Source organism: Zalophus californianus, chromosome 16 (assembly GCF_009762305.2).
Source record: "Zalophus californianus isolate mZalCal1 chromosome 16, mZalCal1.pri.v2, whole genome shotgun sequence".
In the NCBI taxonomy this organism is placed as follows: Eukaryota; Metazoa; Chordata; class Mammalia; order Carnivora; family Otariidae; genus Zalophus; species Zalophus californianus.
Genome location: NC_045610.1, coordinates 39,827,465 through 39,853,161, shown reverse-complemented (window position 1 = coordinate 39,853,161; position 25,697 = coordinate 39,827,465). Strand labels below are relative to the sequence as shown.

Here is a 25,697-nt window from a genome sequence, read left to right as displayed (position 1 = left end):
AATTTAAAAACAAGGTAAGAAATTTTGCTACTGCTGGACAACAGAATGACACGAAAAATGACAAAATATTAAAAGATGGAGACCAGGGGCGCCTGGGTGGCTCAGTCGTTAGGTGTCTGCCTTCGGCTCGGGTCATGATCCCAGAGTCCTGAGATTGAGCCCCGCATCGGGCTCCGTGCTCAGTGGGGAGCCTGCTTCTCCCTCTCCCACTCCCCCTGCTTGTGTTCCCTCTCTCGCTGTGTCTCTCTCTGTCAAATAAATAAAATCTTAAAAAAAAAAAAAATTAGAGTTTTGGGCGCCTGGGTGGCTCATTTGGTTCAGCGACTGCCTTCGGCTCAGGTCATGATCCCGGATCCCGGGATCAAGTCCCACATCGGGCTCCCTGCTCAGCAGGGAGTCTGCTTCTCCCTCTGACCCTCCCCCTTCTCATGCTCTCTCTCTCTCTCATTCTCTCTCTCAAATAAATAAATAAATAAAATCTTTAAAAATAAATAAATAAAAGATGGAGACCATTTTATACCATTACCTGTACTTTCCTCAATTTAACCAGATTAAGGAATTTAACAAGCAACAGAATATCCTTCTTAGCTGCATTCAATTTTTTTTTTCTCATTTGCTTACTTTTCTATAGTTCATGTCCTGGAAGGAATTATAGAAATGTTTTGAAAATACTTAAACAAAATTAAGCTAAGTAAATTGCCTGCAGTTGTTGTATCCTCCAAAGGAGAGACAAATGCTAGAAAGATATAGACAACTATTTAATGTATTGGTCCTTAAAGAACCACATACCCATAAAACTTCTGTGAAGACCCTGACGCAGGCCTGGCTAAATACCAGGGTGCAGAAGTTTAGAATGTGAGTGCAACGAATGATTTTTTTATGTCCTGCTTTTCCATATATCAAATGCAACCATTTGGTGCAATAACACCAGCTTCACGCTCCAGACTGACAGTGTAAAATGAGCAGCTGAAGACTTCAGAGAGAAGTCAGGTGTGGTTACCTTCAACAGCACAATGGAAAGCATAAGCTATGGAGAGAAGCAGTAGGGGACGCCAGGCTTATTTTTATACTGGAATCACAAGTGACAAAAGGAGTATTATTCTTTTTAGAAATAAATGAAATCCTAAAGATGGGGAAATGTTTTAGCTGAATACACTAGAGAAGGCCATTATTTACAAAAATGTTATGGTGGTTCTGTGTTCAAACAAAGAATCATCACCTAGTTTATAAGTAAGAACTTGTATGAATTAAGTATGTCTTAAGTGAGATTCCTAAAAAGTACCATCATGTGTTTCTGAAGATTCTTTAACTCCCTTCTTTACATGTGTACAAGGCCCTCACGAACAAGAGGGAAATAGTGTGGCAACTGTGTCCTAAGAAATTAAAATGCTAGAGGGTTTTTCTTCAAAGCTTTTAGTGTTTCATATGCAGTGCCATGGTACCCCCCTTCCCCCAAAATGTGAAATGTGAATAGCAAATTATATTTACAACAAATATTAAACTGAAGTGTAGCATTTCTGGAACAGTCCTTTAAAAGATTGTTCAGAGGGCGCCTGGGTGGCTCAGTTGGTTAAGCGACTGCCTTCGGCTCAGGTCATGATCCTGGAGTCCCGGGATCGAGTCCCGCATCGGGCTCCCCGCTCAGTGGGGAGTCTGCTTCTCCCTCTGACCCTCTTCCCTCTCGTGCTCTCTCTCTCTCATTCTCTCTCTCTCTCTCTCAAATAAATCTTTAAAAAATAAATAAATAAATAAATAAATAAAAGATTGTTCAGAAAAGAGTATTAACACAAACCTAATAACCACTGAGAGCATTTGAAACTTTTTTCAGGTCTGGGTCTGAACTGGCCCTGTGCCAGAATGTGGAGGCTGACAGCCATGGCCCGAGCAGGGTCCAAGATGACCTTGCTTCTTCCAACACTGATATGGAAATGCAGACTGAAACCTGGCAGAGGAGTTAGCTGATCTCATGAAGAACCACAAGGATGTGTGTGTCCAGAGGCTGAAGTGTAACTTGCCTCTTTCTTATTTCTTGTCTTCAATTCCAATTAACGATGAGGTTAAGGAAAATTCTTTTTTTTTAAGATTATATTTATTATATTTATTTGTCAGAGAGAGAGAGGGGGCATAAGCAGAGGGAGCGGCAGAGGCAGAGGGAAAAGCAGGTTCCCCGCTGAACAAAGAGCCCCATGCGGGGCTTGATCCCATGACCTGAGCCGAAGGCAGACACTTAACCCACTGAGCCATCCAGGCATCCTGAGGTTAAGGAAAATTCTAATAAATGAAGTGAATTTGAGTGCCATCATGGTTGAATCCCTTGATGGTTGTTTCCCATTCTGGAAATTGAAGGCCCGCCAGAAATTGCAGGCTCTGACTGGCGTGTGGAGACGGTCGTCACACCTGGAGCTAATCTAACCGAGCTCCTCAAGGACATGAGAACACCCCATGAAGCCCTCACTGAACAGAATCACCAGGATGCTAAAATTAGGTTCAACAGCAAGGTAAACTAAAAACACAGTCAAGGTCAGAAAATTAGGACGACTCCCCTTCCTTGATAAATGACTCTGTTTCATAATGGCATTTCAGAGCAGAGTGCTACTTCAGCAGATCGCATCCTATTCTGCTAAGATTCAGATGAATGAGCTAAAGTGGACTATTCAGGCCATGGAGCTAGAACCATAGTCTGCAGGAGCTCTGGTATGTAACAGTCTCCTCCTGGGTGAATATGCCAAAAAACCTATTTGTCCTCACAGGTAATTTCATGATTTCACCTCAGCAATAGGTTTCCAAAATATTATATTCCCTGATGAAATTTATTTGTAAAACTCTCATAATTTTAAGATCTTTGGCTTCTTAATTACTAACTCAGACAGGAGAGTGTTCATTTAATACATGAAAAACATCTAGAAGCAAAATTAACTCCACATATCAACCCCTATTTTGAAAATACTCCAGCCCCTGAATCAGCTAAGGCACCACAAGCCTGTCAACATGAGCTCACTGTTAGAGAAACACTGGGCTGGCTCAGTTCCAGAATGAGATCACTTGTTTCTATCTCCAGGTAGGTGGTAAGGCAGGACTCCTGTCTGAAAGCTTAAGAGAATTAATCTAGGTAAAATGTCTTCATGAAGATCCCATTCTTCAATAACAAGGAATATATATGTTGTGTTTTAATTAAGAAGACTTTGTACATTTACACTTGAATTACAATGTTTTCCTTTTTTTTTTTAAGATTTTTTATTTATTTGACAGAGAGAGACACAGCAAGAGAGGGAACACAAGCAGGGGGAGTGGGAGAGGGAGAAGCAGGCTTCCCACCGAGCAGGGAGCCCGATGTGGGGCTCGATCCCAGGACCCTGGGATCATGACCTGACCTAAAGACAGACGCTCGACTGACTGAGCCACCCAGGCGCCACACAATGTTTTCCTTTTTTTTAAAACAATTTTCAGGGGCACCTGGGTGGTTCAGTCGGTTAAGCATCTGCCTTGGGCTCAGGTCATGATCCCTGAGTTCTGGGATCAAGCTCCGAGTCGGGCTCCCTGATCAGAAGTGAGTCTGTTTCTCCCTCTCCCTCTGCCACTCTGCCTCCTTGTGCTCTCTCTCCCTCTCAAATAAATAAACAAAATCTTTTTTAAATAAATAAATAAATTTTCACTTGTACTCCCAAAAGACAAGATTATTTGTGATAAGCATTTATCAAGTATCTGATGTTTCAGAAGCTGTGAGATAGGAAACAGGAGAGCGGTGGCATTTCTGTCTTCTGGGAAGCACCCTTTAACTATAAAGAAGTTTTTGTTAAACTAATAATGCATTAGCCAGTTGTTATATTTTGCATCAGCCTGGTAGACCTGAGCCCCGGTCCTAGGCTGTCTCTAAACTCAGTGTGTGACCTTAGATAAGTCACTCTTCCAAAAGTATCCATCTCTAAACCTCATTTTTCCTTTATCTATAAAACAAGGGAGTTGGTAATCCATAAGGTACTTTCCAATTCTAAAATCTATGACTCTATGCAACTAAATTTTAAAAACAATAAAAAAATCAAGGTGGTGAAATGAATGTTACAGTGAATTAAAATTAGGTCAGATTCACCCTAATTCAAGGGGTTTGCTGAAACTTCTGTAATACATAACATCCAATGTCAGGTTCTAAGGTAGGGTGTTATCAACATTGACACTCTAGACATTTGAGGTTGGATAATTCTTGGGCAGAGGGTGGCTGTCCCGTACAGCCTTATCAGTTGTAGCAGCATCCATAAGTTCTATCCACAAGATACCAGTAGCATCCCCTATCATCCTTTGTGACAACCAGAATGTCTCCAAACGTTGCCATATGCCCAGAAGAGGAACAAAGACATCCTTTCGAGAATCAATGCTCTCCATACGCAAGCAGCATTTTCATACTCCACGAAAGCAAGTGCTCACCACAGTTTGAAATGCTTGGCTTGGTACAAAACACACAAGGTGAAGTACCCTCCTTCTCTCAAATCTGAAAACTTCATCCCCTTGGGGCCCCTGGGTGGCACAGTCGGTTAAGCATCTGACTCTTGGTTTCTGCTCAGGTCATGATCTCAGGGTCATGAGAACAAGCCCCTTGTTAGGCTCCTTAGGCTCCGAGCTCAGCGAGGAGTCTGCTGAGGTTTCTCTCTCCCTCTTCTTCTGCCCCTCCTTACGTGCATGCCCTCTTTCTCTCTCTCTCTCTCAAATAAATAAATCTTAAAAAAAAAAAAACTTCACCCCCTTAAAACATGGTATCCAAGTGGAAAAGTTTATCTCTGTTTCACTTCAAAGAGAAAGGGCTAGAATAGAGGAGAGAAAATGGCTATGCACTGTGTCTTCTTTCTTGCAACATGAATAGGAACACTTTGTGATACTTATCTGCCTAAATAACACTTTGTTTCATCTTTTCTCTGAGGGAAAACGACAAACTTCACAGTATCCTCAGAAAACATCCACGGAAGCCAGGCCAGCAGAATCTGAGGCCAACTACCAGACTCAGCTTTCACAGGCCCAAGTGCGGATACTGACAGTGGAGATCCAGGTCCTCCAGGAGGTAGGGAGCCAGAGTGCAGGCTGTCAGCAGGTGCTGGACATCAAGATGTACCTGGAGGATGAAATGGGGACCTACCGTCACCTGCTCCAGTGATCGGGCTGGTATGTGGGAAGCTGTGAGTTTGGTGAAGAAGGGGAGCAGGTGGCGCTGGGAGCAAGTATAGGTATCTAGTTGCTCCTATTGACGTTCTTAGCTGAATGCAACTGTATTATATCACAAGGGCTGAACACACTTCCACAAAGTCCATCCGGTAAGTACTATTTTTAATGCCCCCATTGCCAACTCTATAAAGGCAGTGACCAAGGCCTTGATTCACAAACCTTCCCTTCCCCCCCACCCCCCAGTTCTAGGCATTATCATCCCACACAAGACACTCCACAAATGTTTGCCCAACTGAACTGAAGTTTAGGGCAGCCCTGTGGCTCTACTTTCCCTGCTCAGAAAACAAGCACATTCTATCCGACATATTATATGCTTAACAGTCATTCGGGGCCATGTAATTCAAGACCAGAAGGAATAAAAACACAGAAAGTTAAAATTCAATGTCTTCAACTCAGAGTCTTTAAAAACAGTCCTGGGTATTACAATTTTTATGACTATTTCGAACAATCAATATAGAGTATAAGATGTGCTATTTTTCTTTTCAGTCGTGAGTTTGAAACTGGATCAGAAACAGGAAATAAAATCAAGGGTAAGTTCGATAAGAAAGATTTTCCATTATCCAATTTCATTTTCTTTGGAGGAACAGTATATTTGGGTCCAAGAGAGTTGTGGTTTTGTATGAATTTATCACTTACATTAAGCAATTAAAGGCATATGAAACCAAGCTCTGATTGTGGAATAGTTTCAACTGAGATATTTATCAAAATAGTACTGTAATTTTTTTCTTTGAAATGTACACCTATATAAGTAATAACAAATGTTCTAGAAGCTTTTACTACATCATATTTAAATGCTTTCCTTCCAACATTGTTCGACTCAAAATGTGGGGAGACATTTTATTTTATTTTATTTTATCTTACTTTATTTTTGAGAGAGAGTGTGCAAAGGGAGAGGGAGACAGAGAATCTTAAGCAGGCTCCACGCGCAGCGCAGAGCCTGACATAGGGCTCAATCCCACCATCCTGAGATCATGACTGGAACCAAAATCAAGAGTCAAGAAGACACTTAACTGATTGAGCCACCCAGACGCCCCTGGAGAGACATGTTAATGTACATTTACTTTGAAAGGTCAAAAGAAATAAAGAAGAAAAGGAGACAGACTAAACAAATAAAGATGCTTCATGGAAGACAAAATGGGATGAAACCAGGTTTAAGCTAATAGGTGAGTTTAAGACCATTTTTCAAACTGCAGATTTTGACCTGTTAGTAGATCTTTAAAAATATTAGGTCCCAGTCAGCATTTTTAAATGGAATGAAATAGAAAACAGTAAAGTACATGTTAGCTATTAATGATAAATATTATTTTACAAAAGTTTTGTTTTAATTATATATGCATGTGTGTTTTGTGTACTGACGTTACAGTATAAAATGCATTTCTCTTGTGGGTTGTAAAAATAAAGTTGGAAAGCTACTGTGTTGGTTTGGTTTTGGGGTTTTGAGGGGCTTCTTGGCAACCTGTCTCTACCTCTATCAGTTCATCTTCCATACTGCTGCTAGAACCATCTCCTAAATTTGGATCACATCATTCAGGCACTGTTCCAAGCATTTTATACGTGTCAACTAATTTAATTCTCACTATGGCCCTATGAGATAGACTATTAGTATCCCCATTTTACAGATGAGGGAACTAAGACACAGAGTAGGTTAAGTAAGTTGTCTAAGGCAGTCGGTAAGTTACCTTTCCAAGTTTCTGGCACAGGTCCCTCTGTGTATGAATCGACAGTCTAGAAAGAGAAAGAATGTAGGTAAATACATAAATTTATAAATAATAAAGCACTAACTGTAATTCTGACTGGACTTTATCAAAATTACTCCAAATTAGTGAAGCTTTAAAAAGTAAAGATTGAGGGGGACCTGGGTGGCTCTGTCAGGTTAAGCATCTGATTTCAGGTCAGGTCATGATCTCAGGGGCACAGAAATGAGCCTGTCCCCCTGCTTGGGCTCTCTCTTTCCCTCTCTCTCAAAAACCTACATAAAATCTTTAAAAAAAAAAGTAAAGATTGAAATCAATGAGATTTATATGCCTATCTTTCTATTTAGTAGGTAGTTAATAAGTGCCCAATAAAAGAGCTGTTTTACTTTTGGTTTAAGCGGAATGCTCTATCAATTTCCTTCATATCCATTAACATAAAATTGATATTTCATTTTCCATATTTTCTTTTCACAGAACCAACAAAAATATTCCAGTACAATTGTTGAAGAATTTGTTGATGGCCATCATTGTCTCATCACAAATAAAAGATGTTCACCAAAGACCAGCTTAAGGACCATCACACAAATCAGCCCACAAAAAGTAAGACAAATCAAGGACCATTTAATCTTGGTCATGAATATAGGATAAGCCATGCAATGTTTAGAGAGTCAGACTGAAAGAGATGTGAAGACCATGGGATACATTCAAACAATATTGATCTTTTAACGATGGGAACAAGAAATGTCACCAAGATATTTGGAGATCTTTTTTGGCTCATATATAAGAAAGCCATAAGAACAGATTCACTTGATTTTGAAGTTTCTTTAATCTTTGTGAATTTACCAAAAATGAGTACCTCTAACTCAGGAGGTCTAATTTTGAGTCCGAAGCAATCAACTTGGGCCAAGTGCCTGGCTAAACAATTCTGTTCTGAAGCAATCAACTTGGGTCAAGTGCCTGGCTAAACACTCTAGATAGTAAACAATAAGTATTCCCTTCTAGAAGCTAACATCCAGCTAGAATGTAAGAGATACTCATGAAAAAGTTCAGTGGCATCAGAATATCACATAGCACCAAAATTAGTACAGATGATAATGCCAAGGGAATTCACAGATGAGAGTTCAATATGGGCCAGAGAGGCCAATGAAAAGCTCATAAAGCTCTAAAGCTACAATAATATAACAGTCCATACTCATCAGTGAGCAAAAATTAAAAAGACAATATCAAGTGTTGGCAAGGATGTGAAACAACTGGAACATTCTGCAACTGGAACTCAACATCTACTGATGGGAGTATAAATTAGTGCAACCACTTTGGAAAACAGTTGTTATTATCTACTACAGTTAAAGAAGATACACTATGAACCAGAAATGCCTTTCATTCATTCACATTCATTCACCAAAGTAAACCCTAAAAGATTAACACTTAGGATTTCTCAAAGAGAGCTGAAAATGTTTCCCTAATTCTCAAATGATGCTGATTTCAATGACCATCTCTTCCAAGGTATGACTCACTAGTTTTTCTGACTACTCGGAGAAGTTTCAAAGGTAATGATTTTTGAGGTAACTGAGCTTGTTATACCTACATGTCAACATATCACCAAATTTCATTTCAGGAGTCAGCAATGATAGATGTACTGAGCCACTGGTGAGATGAGATATTTGGGGGAAAAAAAAAAAGCAATTAAGAAGGAGTTGAAGCTTAATGGATTAGTATAATGAATTTTTCCAAAGGCAACAGTGTGAAAATATTCATAAAAGGTGTGGCAGAATGTGGAATCACTGAAGGACAACTACTCTGGCCCTACCAACCATTTTGTTTTTTCATACAGACTAGACTAAATATCAGAAAGTTCATTAATTTCCAAATGTAATTTTTTAAGATTTAAGCCAAAAGATATCTTAAAATGTATTAAACTTTTAAAAAATGTGTTTTACTGGAGGGGCAGAGCAAGATGGTGGAGGAGTAGGAGACTTGGATTTCGTCTGGTCGCAGGAATTCAGCTGAATAGGGATCAAACCATTCTGAACACCTACAAACTCAACAGGAGATAGAAGAAGAGAGTAGCAACAACTCTCTGAACAGAGAAGCGATCACTTACTGGAAGGTAGGACGTGCGGAGAAGTGAATCCGACCCGATATTCAGGAGGATAGGCGGCGGGGGAGGGGGCCTCCGTCGGCCGCTTCTGGCAAGTGCTAGAGCCGCAGAGCACAAAGTCGGAACTTTTAGAAGTCGGCTCCGTGGAGGGACGTTGTTGCAGTGGCTAAGCGGGGGGGGGGGGGAGAACCCTCGTGGGACGGTGTGGTCTTAGGACCCTTGGGGTCACAGAAAAACCGGGGGTGCCTGAGTGCAGCAGAGCTCTCAGGTATTGAAGTGGGGAAGCCGGCTGCAAAGACGGAGCCGAGGCGCGGGCTCTCAACTCGGGGTTGCCATAAACTGTGATCCGCGGCCCAGTCAGGCCACTGCTCCTCCAGCAGGGACCCAACAAGCGGCAGATCGGGGAGACTCCCCTTCCTCCCCTGGGAGGAGCGGTGCGGGAGCACACCGCAGGGATCTGCTGGGTTTGGAGACTCCACACCTGGTCGGGTGCCAGAGACAGAAACGCTCGGTCACAGGCCGGGTGAGCACGGAGTGCAGCCGGAGACCGGGGACAAGTGAGTGACTGCTTTTCTCTGGGGGCGCACTGAGGAGCGGGGACCCGAGTTCTCAGCTCCTCCGGGTGGAGATTGGGAGGCCACCATTTTCACCCTGGTCCTCCAAAGCTGTACCAAGAACTTGCAAGGGAACAAAAGCTCCTGAGAGCAAACCCGAGCAGATTGCTTAGCCCGGACGGACAAGGGCAGGGCAATTCCGCCTCCGGCAAAGACATTTGGGAACCACGGCAACAGGCCCCTCCCCCGGAAGGTCAGCACAAACAGCCAGCAAGCCAAGACCAAGTTTACCGATCAAGGAGAACGGGAGAACTCCAGCGCTAGGGGAATACTGCACATAGAATTCATGGCTTTTTTACCATGATTCATTAGTTTTTCAAAGTTAATTTTTTTAAGTGTTTTTTTTTAATTTTTCTTTTTCCCTTTTTCAACCAACATCTTATCAATCCCTTTTTTAAAAAAAACATTTTTTATTTTTCATTTTTAGAGTCATATTTTATCCCTTCATAGTAGTTACCCTTATTGTTGACATATATATATAAGTTGTTCTCTCTTTAAAATTTTGAGATACAGTTTCTTCTAATAGATCAAAATATACCCTAAATCACTAGTGTGATTGTCCCCTGCCTGATCACATTCTCTCCCTTTTTTTTTCTTTTTTTTTTAAATCTTCTTCTTTCTTTTTTCAAACTTCTTATCTTATCAATTCCTTTTATAAAACCTTTTATAATTTTCATCTTTACAGTCATCTTCCATCCCTTCATTGTATTGACCCTTATTTTGTACATATATAAGTCTTTCTTCCTTTAAAATTTTAGGAGGTACTTTTTTCTAACAGACCAAAATACGCCCAAAATCTAGTGTGTGGCACTGATCTATGCACTAGCCTCATCATATTTGATCATATTCTGGTTTTTTTGTATCATTCTGTTTTTGTTTTTATCTTTTTCTTTTTTTTTCTCTCTTTTTTCGTTCTTTCCATTTCTTTTCCCCCAGTTTCAGGTCTTTTCTGACTTGTATAGAGTATATTTGCTGGGGACGTTGTTAACCTGTTAGCATTTTGTTCTCTCATTTATCTATTCTCCTCTGGACAAAATGACAAGATGAAAAAAATCACCTCAGCAAAAAGAACAAGAGGTAGTACCATCAGCCAGGGACCTACTCAATACGGACATTAGTACGATGTCAGATCTAGAGTTCAGAATCATGACTTTAAAGATACTAGCTGGGCTTGAAAAAAGCGTGGAAGTTATTAGAGAAACCCTTTCAGGAGAAATAAAAGAACTAAAATCTAACCAAGTCGAAATCAAAAAGGCTATTAATGAGGTGCAATCAAAAATGGGGGCACTAACTGCTAGGATAAATGAGGCAGAAGAGAGAATCAGCAATATAGAAGTGATGGAAAATAAAGGCTGAGAAAAAGAGAGATAAACAACTACAGGATCACGAGGGCAGAAGTCGAGAGATAAGCGATAAGATAAGATGAAACAACATTAGAATAATTGGGATCCCAGAAGAAGGAGAAAGAAAGAGAGGGGCAGAAGGTATATTGGAACAAAAAATAGCAGAGAACTTCCCTAATGTGAGGAAGGAAACAGGCAACAAAATCCAGGAGGCTGGGGCACCTGGGTGGCTCAGGCGGTTAAGCGCCTGCCTTCAGCTCAGGTCATGATCCCAGGGTCCTGGGATCGAGCCCCACGTCAGGCTCCCTGCTCAGCGGAGAGCATACTTCTTCCTCTCCCTCTCCTGCTGTTCTGCCTACTTGTGCTCTCTCTCTCTGTCAAATAAATAAATAAAATCTTAAAAAAAAAAAATCCAGGAGGCACAGAGAACCCCTCTCAAAATCAATAAAAATAGGTCAACACCCCGACATCTAATAGTAAAACTTACGAGTCTCAGAGACAAAGAGAAAATCCTAAAAGCAGCTCGGGAGAAGAGATAGGTAACCTACAATGGTAGAAATATTAGATTGGCAACAGACCTATCCACAGAGACCTGGCGGGCCAGAAAGGACTGGCAGGATATCTTCAGAGCACTAAACGAGAAAAATATGCAGCCAAGAATACTATATCCAGCTAGGCTGTCATTGAAAATTGAAGGAGAGATAAAAAGCTTCCAGGACAAACAAACACTAAAGGAATTTGCAAACACGAAACCAGCCCTATAAGAAATATTGAAAGCGGTCCTCTAAGCAAAGAGAGAGCCTAAAAGCAGCATAGACCAGAAAGGAACACAGACAATATACAGTAACAGTCACCTTACAGGCAATACAATGGCACTAAATTCATACCTTTCAATAGTTACCCTGAATGTAAATGGGCTCAATGCCCCAATCAAAAGACACAGGCTATCAGATTGGATTAAAAAACAAGACCCATCTATATGCTGTCTGCAAGAGACTCATTTTAGACCCAAAGACACCCCCACATTGAAAGTGAGGGGGTGGAAAACCATTTACCATGCTAATGGACACCAAAAGAAAGCTGGGGCGGCCATCCTTATATCAGATAAATTAGATTTTAAAACAAAGACTGTAATAAGAGATGAAGAAGGACACTATATCCTATTTAAAGAGTCTATCCAACAATAAGATCTAACAATTGTAAATATCTATGCCCCTAACATGGGAGCAGCCAATTATATAAGGCAATTAATAACAAAAGCGAAGAAACACATTGACAACAATACAATAATAGTAGGGGACTTTAACACCCCCCTGACTGAAATGGACAGATCATCTAAGCAAAAGATCAACAAGGAAATAAAGACTTTAAATGACACACTGGACCAAATGGACTTCACAGACATATTCAGAACATTCCATCCCAAAGCAATGGAATACACATTCTTCTCTAGTGCCCATGGTACATTCTCCAGAACTGATCATATCCTAGGTCACAAATCAGGTCTCAACCACTACCAAAAGATTGGGATTATTCCCTGCATATTTTCAGACCACGATGCTTTGAAACTAGAACTCAATCACAAGAGGAAAGTCGGAAAGAACTCAAATACATGGAGGCTAAAGAGCATCCTACTAAAGAATGAATGGGTCAACCAGGAAATTAAAGAAGAATTAAAAAAATTCACGGAAACCAATGAAAATGAAAACACAACTGTTCAAAATCTTTGGAATACAGCAAAGGCAGTCCTGAGAGGAAAGTATATAGTAATACAGGCCTTTCTCAAGAAACAAGAAAGATCTCAAATACACAACCTAATCCTACACCTAAAGGAGCTAGAGAAAAAACAGCAAATAAAGCCTAAACCCAGCAAGAGAAGAGAAATAATAAAGATGAGAGCAGAAATCAATGAACTAGAAACCAAAAGAACAGTAGAACAGATCAACGAAACTAGAAGATGGTTCTTTGAAAGAATTAACAAGATTGATAACCCCCTGGCCAGACTTATCAAAAAGAAAAGAGAAATGACCCAAATCAACAAAATCATGAATGAAAGAGGAGAGATCACAACCAACACCAAAGAAATACAAACAATTATAAGAACATATTATGAGCAACTCTATGCCAGCAAATTAGATAACCTGGAAGAAATGGGTGCATTCCTAGAGATGTATCAACTACCAAAATTGAACCAGGAAGAAATAGAAAACCTGAACAGACCTATAACCACTAAGGAAATTGAAGCAGTCATCAAAAATCTCCCAACAAACAAAAGCCCAGGGCCAGATGGCTTCCCAGGGGAATTCTACCAAACATTTAAAGAAGAATTAATACCTATTCTCCTGAAACTGTTCCAAAAAATAGAAATGGAAGGAAAACTTCCAAACTCATTTTATGAGGCCAGCATTACATTGTTCCCAAAACCAGACAAAGACCCCATCAAAAAGGAGAATTACAGACCAATATCCTTGATGAACATGGATGCAAAAATTCTCACCAAAATACTAGCCAATACGATCCAACAGTACATTAAAAGGATTATTCACCATGACCAAGTGGGATTTATCCCTGGGCTGCAAGGTTGGTTCAACATCCACAAATCAATCAATGTGATACAATACATTAACAAAAGAAAGAACAAGAATCATATGATCCTCTCAATAGATGCAGAAAAAGCATTTGACAAGCTACAACATCCTTTCTTGATCAAAACTCTTCAAAGTATAGGGATAGAGAGTACATACCTCAATATCATAAAAGCCATCTATGAAAAACCTACAGCGAATATCATTCTCAATGGGGAAAAGCTGAGAGCTTTCCCCCTAAGGTCAGGAATGCGGCAGGGATGTCCACTATCACCACTGCCATTCAATGTAGTATTAGAAGTCCTAGCCACAGCAATCAGACAACAAAAAGAAATCAAAGGCGGCCAAATCGGCAAAGAGGAAGTCAAACTCTCACTCTTTGCAGATGATATGATACTGTATGTGGAAAACCCAAAAGACTCCACCCCAAAACTGCTAGAACTCATACAGGAATTCAGTAAAGTAGCAGGCTATAAAATCAATGCACAGAAATCAGTGGCATTCCTATACACCAACAACAAGACAGAAGAGAGACAAATCAAGGAGTCGATCCCATTTACAATTGCACCCAAAACCATAAGATACCTAGGAATAAATTTAACCAAAGAGGCAAAGGATCTGTACTCAGAAAACTGTAAAATACTCATGAAAGAAATTGAAGAAGACACAAAGAAATGGAAAATCATTCCATGCTCATGGATTGGAAGAACCAACATTGTGAAGATGTCAATGCTACCTAGAGCAATCTACACATTCAATGCAATCCCCATCAAAATACCATCCACTTTTTTCAAAGAAATGGAACAAATAATCCTAAAACGTGTATGGAACCAGAAGAGACCCCGGATAGCCAGAGGACTATTGAAAAAGAAAAGCAAAGCTGGCGTCATCCCAATTCCGGACTTCCAGCTCTATTACAAAGCTGTCATCATCAAGACAGTATGGTACTGGCACAAAAACAGACACATAGATCAATGGAACAGAATCGAGAGCCCAGAAATGGACCCTCAACTCTATGGTCAACTCATCTTTGACAAAGCAGGAAAGAATGTCCAATGGAAAAAAGACAGTCTCTTCAACAAATGGTGTTGGGAAAATTGGACAGCCACATGCAGAAGAATGAAACTGGACCATTTCCTTACACCACACACAAAAATAGACTCCAAATGGTTGAAAAACCTAAACGTGAGACAGGAGTCCATCAAAATCCTAAACACAGGCAGCAACCTCTTCGACCTCAGCCGCAGCAACTTCTTCCTAGAAACATCGCCAAAGGCAAGGGAAGCCAGGGCAAAAATGAACTATTGGGATCTCATCAAGATAAAAAGCTTTTGCACAGCAAAAGAAACAGTTCACAAAACCAAAAGACAACCGACAGAATGGGAGAAGATATTTGCAAATGACATATCAGATAAAGGGCTAGTATCCAAAATCTATAAAGAACTTAGCAAACTCAACACCCAAAGAACAAATAATCCAATCAAGAAATGGGCAGAAGACATGAACAGACATTTTTCCAAAGAAGACATCCAAATGGCCAACAGACACATGAAAAAGTGCTCAACATCGCTTGGCATCAGGGAAATCCAAATCAAAACCTCAATGAGATACCACCTCACACCCGTCAGAATGGCTAAAATTAACAAGTCAGGGAACGACAGATGTTGGCGGGGATGTGGAGAAAGGGGAACCCTCCTACACTGTTGGTGGGAATGCAAGCTGGTGCAACCACTCTGGAAAACAGTATGGAGGTTCCTCAAACAGTTGAAAATAGAGCTACCATAGGATCCAGCAATTGCACTACTGGGTATTTACCCCAAAGATACAAATGTAGGGATCCAAAGGGGTACGTGCACCCCAATGTTTATAGGAGCAATGTCCACAATAGCCAAACTGTGGAAAGAGCCAAGATGTCCATCGACAGATGAATGGGTAAAGAAGAGGTGGTATATATACACAATGGAATATTATGCAGCCATCAAAAGGAATGAGATCTTGCCATTTGCAATGACGTGGATGGAACTGGAGGGTGTTATGCTGAGTGAAATAAGTCAATCAGAGAAAGACATGTATCATATGACCTCACTGATATGAGGAATTCCTAATCTCAGGAAACAAACTGAGTGTTGCTGGAGTGGTGGGGGGTGGGAGGGATGGGGTGGCAGGGTGATAGACATTGGGGAGGGTATGTGCTATGGTGAGCGCTGTGAATTGTGCAAGACTGTTGAATCACAGATCTGTACTTCTGAAACAAATAATGCAACATATGTTAAGAAAAAAGAAAAAGAAGAAGATAGCAGGAGGGGAAGAATGAAGGGGAGTAAGTCGGAGGGGGAGATGAACCATGAGAGATGATGGAGTCTGAAAAACAAACTGAGGGTTCTAGAGGGGAGGGGGTGGGGGGATGGGTTAGCTTGGTGATGGGTATTAAAGAGGGCACATTCTGCGTGGAGCACTGGGTGTTATGCACAAACATGAATCATGGAACACTACATCAAGAACTAATGATGTAATGTATGGTGATTAACATAACAATAAAAAAATTTTTTTAAATGTGTTTTACTGAATAGACCAGTGGTATAAAAAGCCAAAGAGAAACAAAAGTCAAATTAAGGAGCCAAAAAATTTAAAGGAAATAAAAAACATTCACTAATTTCAGAACACTTTGTACCACTAAGTAGCATAGTATTGCAGAAGACTAGTCTTCAAGAAATCAGCAACTGTGTTCAGCACTAAATCAGAAAATGAATCATGCACACTTTTATCTTAATACCAGATTATTTTTAATAGACAGTCCCAAACTTATTGTTAACTAAGTGAAGTTATAGTTAAAAGTAAAAAGGTAATATAGCTAAACTATCAAAGGCATCAAATAGAATCATATAGTTGAAAAGACAGGGTTTTGATTTACTCAATGTCTAAGATTGACACTGAGAATTTATTGGGGCGCCTGGGTGGCTCAGTCGTTAAGCGTCTGCCTTCGGCTCAGGTCATGATCCCAGGGTCCTGGGATTGAGCCCCGCATCAGGCTCCCTGCTGGGCGAGAAGCCTGCTTCTCCCTCTCCCACTCCCCCTGCTTGCGTTCCCTCTCTCGCTATCTCTCTCTCTGTCAAATAAATCAATAAAATCTAAAATAAAAAATAAAAAAAAAACCTGAGAATTTATCAAAGAGAATAGGAAATGTTTCCCTAATTCTCAAACAACGCTGACTTCAACAAACATATCATTCAAAGTGTGGTGGCAAGTTTTGTGGCTGCTTGGGGAGGTTTCAAAGATAATGATTTTTGAAGGTCAAAACTACTGATCCCAGCATTTTCTCCAAATGCGTAAAATTATTCACAGAAATAGAAGTACTATTTTCACATAAAATGATATGATCTATAGATGTAATTATGTTGCATTAAGCTTAATAATTGCTGGGTATGCTGGATTAGTGTCTTTAATCTGAACACAGCTCATGCCCAAGAGGAAAAGATTCCCATTCTATCCTAAATATACAACAGTAATCCCTAAGAGAACAACACTTCTCTTGGATATATGATGAGAGAGTCAAAACAAACCTGAACCTGGCGATGAACATTTCCAAAACCCAAAACATATTTTTGAGAGAAGTTTAACAATCTTCACTTAATTTTTAAGACAAGATATAAAGTCAAGAAAAGATTATCTACTCTGATATTCATTCATTTGTTCAAAAGCATTAAATGAACATTAAGTCTAAAGGATTAATGGCAAAACCCACTAAATTAGTGGGAGTTGGGGCAGGTTCCAAAGAAATATAAAACATGCACTCTGTGCCCTTGAGAATTTCACAATTTAGTTAAGGAGAAAATAATTACCAAGCATTTTGAACCATACTTGAAAGTTGTGGAGAAATAAAATTTTTATTAATCTATATATTTTAAGTGCCATTCATTTAATAGTCAAGGTTAGATAGTACCTCCTCCAAGCCAGTGGGGAAATAATTTTAATTTTTTTGTATGGTTAAAATTTCTTTTGCAAAATGTCTTCTTGTAAAAAGCCTGGATGTACCTCTTCTGAGACTCCAGTTTTTTTTTGGGGGGGGGTTGTTTTTTATTTTTTATTTTTTTTAATTTTATCTCTTTTTTTATTTAAATTCAGTTAATTAATGTAGAGTGTATTATTAGTTTCAGAGGTAGAGTTCAGTGATTTATCAGTCTTATATAACACCCAGTGCTCATTATATCGTGTGCCCTCCTTAATGCCCATCACCCAGTTACCCCATCCCCCTACCCCCTCCCCTCCAGCAACCCTGTTTGTTTCCAATGATTGAGTCTCTTATGATTTGTCTCCCTCTCTAATTTCATCTTGTTTTATTTTTCCCTCCCTTCTCCTATGATCCTCTGTTTTGTTTCTTAAAATTCTGCATATGAGTGAGATCATATGATACTTGTCGTCCTCTGACTGATTTATTTCACTTAGCATAATACCCTCCAGTTCCATCCACATCGTTGCAAATGGCAAGATTTCATTACTTTTGATGGCTGAGTAGAATTCCATAGTGTGTGTGTTTGGGTGTGTGTGTGTATATATATATATATTTTTATATATCTTTATCCATTCATCTGTCGATGGACATCTGGGCTCTTTCCACACTTTGGCTATTGTGGACTTTGCTGCTATGAACATTGGTGAGACTCCGGTTTTTATATATCAAGCTTACTTAGAAAGAGGTCCACAGTTATCTACAAGTCTGAATGTCCTACCATGCTCACTGTGTCCTCCAAAGCTGTAGAATCGATTTGAGCAACTGGAAGGTGCTCATATACTTACAGACTGACCTGGAAAGTAGAAGCTAGGGAAGAAGAGAAAGATGGGGAGACAGAAAGAGATGCCTCTGCAAGCAGCTGTCAGGGAGCAGAGTCTGGCCCAGAGAATGTTGGGAAGCTCTGCAATGGCAGCCCAAAACTAAGGAGACAATGGGCATCGTGGAGCAATAAGGCAGAAAGAGGCACAGGACACGGACAGTTGCTTCTGGAGCAGGCACATTCAGCCACAGCCAGTTTGGGCAGTGGAAGGGCTTTTTTTTTTTTTTTTTTTTTAATTTTATTTATTTATTTGACAGAGAGACACAGCGAGAGCAGGAACACAAGCAGGGGGAGTAGGAGAGGGAGAAGCAGGCCTCCCGCGAAGCAGGGAGCCCAATGCGGGGCTCAATCCCAGGACCCCAGGATCACGACCTGAGCCGAAGGCAGACGTGTAACTGACTGAGCCACCTAGGCGCCCCTGGAAGGGCATTTAAACCTGAAAATAAAACTCAGTAACTCAAGTCATTATGTGAAGACCAATAAGCAAAAATAATACCTAAAAATATACGAACTTGAGTTACAGATAAGAACTATGTCATACCTTTGAAAGCAATCCACTCACATCTCATGCTGCTCACACAATCTGTCATGGGGAGGCTACTTGAGGACAAAAGAGGGAAACCAAAGTGGGGTCCTGCATGCAGGGCATGTGAGATGCATAAATGCTCCATTCTGAGGACTACACTGTCCCTACTATAACAGTTGCACAGGGCGTACATCCAGGACCAGGAAGTGACCGGCTCTATGATCAGAGAAGGTTCATACTGAGGCACAAGCTTGTGGAGGTAAGGATGGAGAGGAATCTCTGTAAAGTCTCGCCTCTGCCGTCATCGGCCATCCTCTGGTTTTCTACTTACGGCCTCTTCCAATTTAGTACTTCTATTTACCAGAAGAAAAAAAAAAAACTACACACGATGACCAACCACACCATCTCTGATAAGGGTTCAAAACCTAGCATATAACGTCTTCCCAGGTATGCCAAAATGTTCCCTCAAAAATTTTTTTTGTTTACCGATTCTGGACATTTCATATAAATAGAAGCATACGATATGTGTCCTTGGGTGTCTGGCTTGTTCTTGTATAATGTTTTGAAGGCTCTTCCATACATCAGTACATCATTCCTAATTATGGCTGAAGAAAATCCCGTTGTATGGATATACCACAATTAGTTTATCCATTCATGTGTTGATGGACACTTGGGTTAGTTCCTTCATTTGGGTAGTATGATCAGTGCTGCTATCCATAAAGACAAAAAGCAAATCGATGGTTACATAGGCTGGGGGAAGAAGGAAATGTGGAGTGACGGCTTGATAAGTACAGGCCTTCCTTTGAGGGTAAGTGCTTTGAAACTACACAGATATGTTGGTCACACAACATTGTGAATGTACTAAATGCCACTGAACTACACATTTTTAAACTTCTATGTTATATAAATTTCACCTCCGCTAAAATTTTTTTTTAATTTCAAGGCAAAGCCTCCACCACCACCTGCCTAAAATGTAGGTTAAACTACAAATAGAGAGTGTTATATATTTTTAAATAGATTGCCTGTAACATGTAGGCCATCCTTCAAAGCCAAGGTTGTAATGATTACATTACACACGTGTTCTCAAGATAAACGAAAACTAGTCCTCAGGTAGAAGGATTTGACAGCATCATTTGTCACATGTGGCTCATCCTAACTTTACCCGGCAACTGGGGTCACCACCTGTGTTAGCTAGTAGGTTTTATATAAAGCTCCTCTTGGGCGCCTGGGTGGCTCAGTTAGTTAAGCGACTGCCTTCAGCTCAGGTCATGATCCTGGAGTCCCGGGATCGAGTCCCGCATCGGGCTCCCTGCTCGGCGGGGAGTCTGCTTCTCCCTCTGACCCTCCCCCCTCTCATGTGCTCTCTTTCTCTCTCATTCTCTCTCTCAAATAAATAAATAAAATCTTTAAAAAAAAAAAAGCTCCTCTTATCTTTATAACAGGAGGTGGTTTTGGAGTGAAGTGCCCACCAAAGTTAGGTTCCTAGCCTTCTAGAGAAACAGGGAGACAGGAATGCTATGTTCTTTGGATATGTACCATCCAAAGATTCGGTGCCCAAGTCCTTGAGAAAGACATTCCAGGGCCGTAAAGCTGGCCAAAGGCTTATTTAGCTTTTAAAAAGATTTACTTATATTTCAAAGAGACAAAGAAAGAATGTGCAGTTAACAAGGTTTCTGAAGTAAATGCTCTAAGAAGAGAGAGTGGGAGTGTATGTGTCTTCCCTTATTTTCAACAGGGAGAATTAAGACTCTTATTTTTAATTTGTATTTGCCCTTACAAGCCTTCTCTGATCCCCTCAGCAAAAAGTAATTACTCTCTCCCCAGAGGTGCCTTTCTGTGGCGCCTCCCACTTTCCAACCTTGAATTGAAGTAATTTCGGCAGGATCCATATCTGGTTCCTTTCTTCATCCCTCACAGTGCCCAGCACGTCACACAGAGCCACCATTCAGGAAAGGCCCCAGACAAGGAACTTTGTGCCAATGGAAATACTCTGATTCTTGAATGTATAATGTCCATATCCTGGTTGCAATAATGTCCTATAGTTTCCTAAGACGGTATCACTGGGGAATCTACTCTTTCCAACTGAATCTACAATCACCTCAAAATAAAAAGTTCAATAAAAAAAATAAAAAGGCCCTTGAATAAATAATCACCTGTGCATTATCAACCATCAAACACTAGTCACAGAATACGATAAAAAGAAATACAGACCAAACTACAGAGAAGAAAATTCACAGCTGCATTCAGGGGAAGAGTTAAGCAGAATTAGGGGATGCCTTTAGGAAACTGTGGGGAATATCTGTCAGGATGCTAGAAACTGCTGGGTACAGTGGAAAAACTGTGAGACAAGCCTGAGTAAAAAACCTTTAAAATTAAAAAATTTTAAAGAGAGAGAAAAAGAAGACAACAGAGATAATATCCAAGAAAGGATGGATCCAGGGTCACCTGGGTGGCTCAGTCGTTAAGCGTCCGCCTTCGGCTCAGGTCATGATCCCAGGGTCCTGGGATCCAGCCCCACATTAGGCTCCCTGCTCAGCAGAGAGCCTGCTTCTCCCTCTCCCACCGCCCCTACTTGTGTTCCCTCTCTCACTGTCTCTCTCTCTGTCAAATAAATAAATAAAATCTTAAAAAAAAAAAAAAAGGATGGATGGATGGATCCAAGTGCAAGGGATTCAGTTGTATAGAATAAACCAAGAAGAGGGGAAATTAACTAAAAGAATATCCAGGACACTAGAGGACAGCAGGACCAATGTCATGAGAGAAAGGGAGTTTAGAAAAATCAGTATTTCAAAGACAGAAAGGGAAGCTAAGGGAACACCTGTCCAACTGGTGAGAAAGTTGTACTCGGGGCCCAGCAAAGATCTGTGTCCCAGGAATCAGAAAATAAAGGCAAATATTATAGCTCAGGTAGGACCGGCACACAGGTGCACGTTTCAGCCTAAGAACTATACCTTCAGGGCGCCTGGGTGGTACAGTCGGTTGAGCGTCTGACTCTTGGTTTCAGCTGAGGTCATGATCTCAGTGTCATGAGAGAGGGCCCCACATTGGGCTCCATGCTCAGCACGGAGTCTGCTTGAGATTCTCTTTCCCTCTGCCCCTCCTGCTCATGTTCTCTCTCTCTCCCTAAACTAAAAATAAATAAACCTTAAAAAACAAAACAAAACTATACCTTCAAAGGTTGGGATTTAATGAAGGCACCTCCAGAGGAAAAGGGAATGAATGGGGAAAAGGAAATTGAATTTCCTGAAGAGTTTTGCTTAGTGTTTATACTCCATAAAGCTAACAGTATAACATGAGTTGTATGTAATTGGGATCCTAAATTGCCCTCACCCCCTGGTGGCATTCGTGTTGAGCACAAAACGTCTGTGTGTCAGGCTGCAATGAACAAAGTAGGAAAGGAGGCACTGTAGGAAAATATGAGAGGGAACGGGAACCAAAGGCAGAGTACTCGATTGGAGAAATGGCCCTGCTTTTCACGCATGTGTTCCAGCAGCAAACAATGAATTCAGTAGCTGCCGAGAGCAGGCTACTATATAGCCTGCTAACTCACTCCATATGAAATGTATGCACAAGACATGTTGTATGTACATACGCATTTCACATGCACCTTGAAGCATGCTGAAAAAATGCTGACCGATATATTCCAACACTAGTCTTGATCTAATTATATTCTTAACGGACACATGAAACAAGATTAAGCCATATCATGTGGCGGCATATTCCTATGAGTAAAAAAACAACAATATAACAAAAAGGTGACAAACCAGGAAAGTAAAGGCCTGTCACATAACATGGTTTTTCACAAGCACAAAAATAAAAAAAAATAAAAATCTTTATTTGCTGACTAATGATGCATCTATGATCTTATTAAAATGCATGATTGATTAAAAAAGAAACACAGAATCTTCAGCTGCTGAAGAAATTACACTTAATAAATAAAATAATACCCCAGCTCTTTGGGATTATTCCCCCAAATTAAAAGATCAGTTGGACTGATATGCCTGTCTAAAGAAAAGAGATTCTTATTTACAACTGCTTGGAGAAGAAATCCATTTAATATAAACTCGTGTTGCTGTCAGTTCTATCTGGCATGCTTGCTAGAATAAAACCTGATCGCATTGATGCATAGGACAAAACATTAAATGGACTAAGATTTGTGACTCTTGTATACAACAAAATTAGGTACTTTAAAGGAGGCCCAAGTGCATTACATAAAAAGTGCATACCTATGTGACCAAGTGCAAGGCATAAAAATAAATTTGCCCATTATTTTCTTTTCCAAATTTTTTTTCCTCCTTAAAGCAAAAATCCAATCTTAAGTAGAAACGGGTCAGAAGAGATGTTATTTCCCACAAAGATTAATGCAGCTCTCATCATATCACCCAGTGAAAAGCCACCAAAAAGGTAGGTGGGTGTGTGCCTGACTCGTTTGCATTTACAAAGACGAAAAACGTGAGGAGTGTAACATTCTTGAACTACTTACAGGTCTCCTGCTTGTTGATCACCAGCCCAGCTCCCACCTCCTTGGAGCAGCAGGTAAGTGACTCTGTTCATTGCCTCTGGGGAGAGTGAACAAAAGCCCTTTAGACTTAGATTGAAGAGGACTCAGGACCGAGACGAAAGGTACAGAAGAAACATCATTCATTCTACACACATTTTCTGTCTGCTGTCTCAGTGCCGGGCACAGAGCTAGATCCATTCATGACCAGACAGACAGGTCTTGGAACTTACATTCCAGACTAGAACCCTCAAGAAGAGAAGAGCTTCTCTGGACCAAAGGGAGAGGGGAGAAAGGAGAAGGGCAGCCGTGTGGGTCCCTGAGAGAGGAGCCCCAGGCCCTGCTTCTGAGGTCAGAGCCACTGCAAAGCAGCAAAATGGGAAGTAAGTTGGGGACCTGACTGCTTAGGAGCATTGCACCCTGCTTCTTGGATTGTGGTCCCAGGAAAGGGACGAGGGCCAAATAGGTCTGGTTTTAGCAGTAGGTCCGGGCCGATTGGAGCTGCAGCCTACCTGCCACTTCATTGCCAGCCCCCCGCCCCCCACCCCGGGCACACTGAAGCCCAGAATGGTTCCCAGGCCCTCGGGCACGGAGGGAAGTCTGCAAGGGAGCCGTTGGATGCAGGGAGGGCAAATACAAACTAGAAAGGAGAGGCTTTAAAAAAAGAAGAAGAAAGGAGAAGCTTAATTCTCCCTATTGAAAATAAGGCAAGACACACACTCCCACTCTCTTAGAGCATTTACTTCAGAAACTTTGGAATTGTAAATAGTTTATCTGTCTCTTTGAAATGTAAGTAAATCTTTTTAAAAGCAAAATAAGCTCTTGACCGGCTTTACGGCCTGGAATGTCTTTCTCAAGGACCTGGGAACTGTTACCTGTGGAGGTAAACATCCAAGGAACATAGCAGCCCTGTCTGTTTCTGTAGGGAGGTAGGAGCCTCTCTCCAAACTACATCCTGTTATAAAGAAGTGTATTTTTCCTTTAGATGAAGCCTCTTAGTGAATACAGATGGTCACCCCATAACCAGGTAAAGTCACCAAATTACCAGATGAACTATGTGTGACAAATGGTGCTGTCAAGTGTGGTGTCTCTCCTTATCAGATGGGGGCCCCCAGATGTGAGGTGACGATCGGTAGCATGAGGCTAGTGGTGCGGAACAAAGGAGGTAGAAGTTTGGGGACTATGGAATTTTCCCTTTTATGGTAACTGTACCTGGTTGTAAGTAGCCCATTGGTAAATTAAGGCCCATGCATAGTTTGAGGTGGGTCACCTGATGAGCCTGTCTGTATTCAGCTCAGTGGTCCGTGGTTGCTGTGGGCCCTTTCTAATTTCCATTGCTCAAGCCTGTTGCCTAAAAGCAGCCTCTACATCAACTCCTCCTACTTGAGGGCTAGTTGTTTATCTTGAGAACAGGGATGCATGGGTTGTTTCTGGTTGGCTACATAAAAGGGTGAGATTTCTTTCTGTTTTTGCAATCTCTTAGTGGATTGCCTGTGCTGTGCATCACATTCTGGTTTAATGTTTATTCAATAATAAAAGTGTTTTCATTCTCTACTACCTTTGCAGAGAGGATTTCTAGTTGGGAGATTTTGTTTTAATTTTTTTTTTAAGATTTTATTATTTATTTGAGAGAGAGCACACAAGTGGGAGCGGCAGAGGGAGAGGGAGAAGCAGACTCCCCGCTGAGCAGGGAGCCCCATGTGGGGCTCTATCCCAGGACCCTGGGATTATGACCTGAGCCGAAGGCAGTCCCTCAACTGACTGAGCCACCCAGGTGCCTCTGGGAGATTTTGTTTATAATTGTTTCCCCCAACAACTTGAATGGGACAAATGGAAAGAACAAGGATTGACTTAGTGAACACAGACTTGGACAGACAACATCGAGGACCATCCTGAACCCCTAATCCCAGCTACCGAAGTTCCCAGAAACTTAGATGCAACATTTTGGAGAAAAGGCAGGAAACCCAATTGAGGAGATTTAATTACTCATCCTCTACAGAATGGGAGCTCCAAGTAAAGATTAATTTGTTATAGAAAAATAAACAATGCATATGTCTTATCTACCTGACTCAGATTTGCACCAACCAAAGCATGAATAGTGGGACTTGCCATTGTTTGACTTCTGGAGTCTTACTTCAGACACCTGTACTAACAACCCATTTCCTTTGGGTGAAGCAGGATAGGGCAATGAGTAGAAGGAAACATTTGTAACCTGTATAGCTATAATTGTCAAACTTTGGCACATATTAGACTCACCTGGGGGGTTTTAAAAATGCTGACGCCCAGGCAAAACATCCTGAGC

The 25,697-nt window shown here is 40.9% G+C and overlaps 1 long non-coding RNA gene across 1 annotated transcript; it reads left to right on the top strand.

Moving 5' to 3' along the window:
* The first annotated feature begins 5,038 nt into the window (after window positions 1-5,038).
* On the top strand, window positions 5,039-23,469 carry LOC113908258. The gene is made up of 3 exons (XR_003515399.1): window positions 5,039-5,297; window positions 5,695-5,738; window positions 23,383-23,469. It is a non-coding gene; the product is annotated as an uncharacterized LOC113908258 (long non-coding RNA).
* The last annotated feature ends 2,228 nt before the right edge of the window (window positions 23,470-25,697 follow it).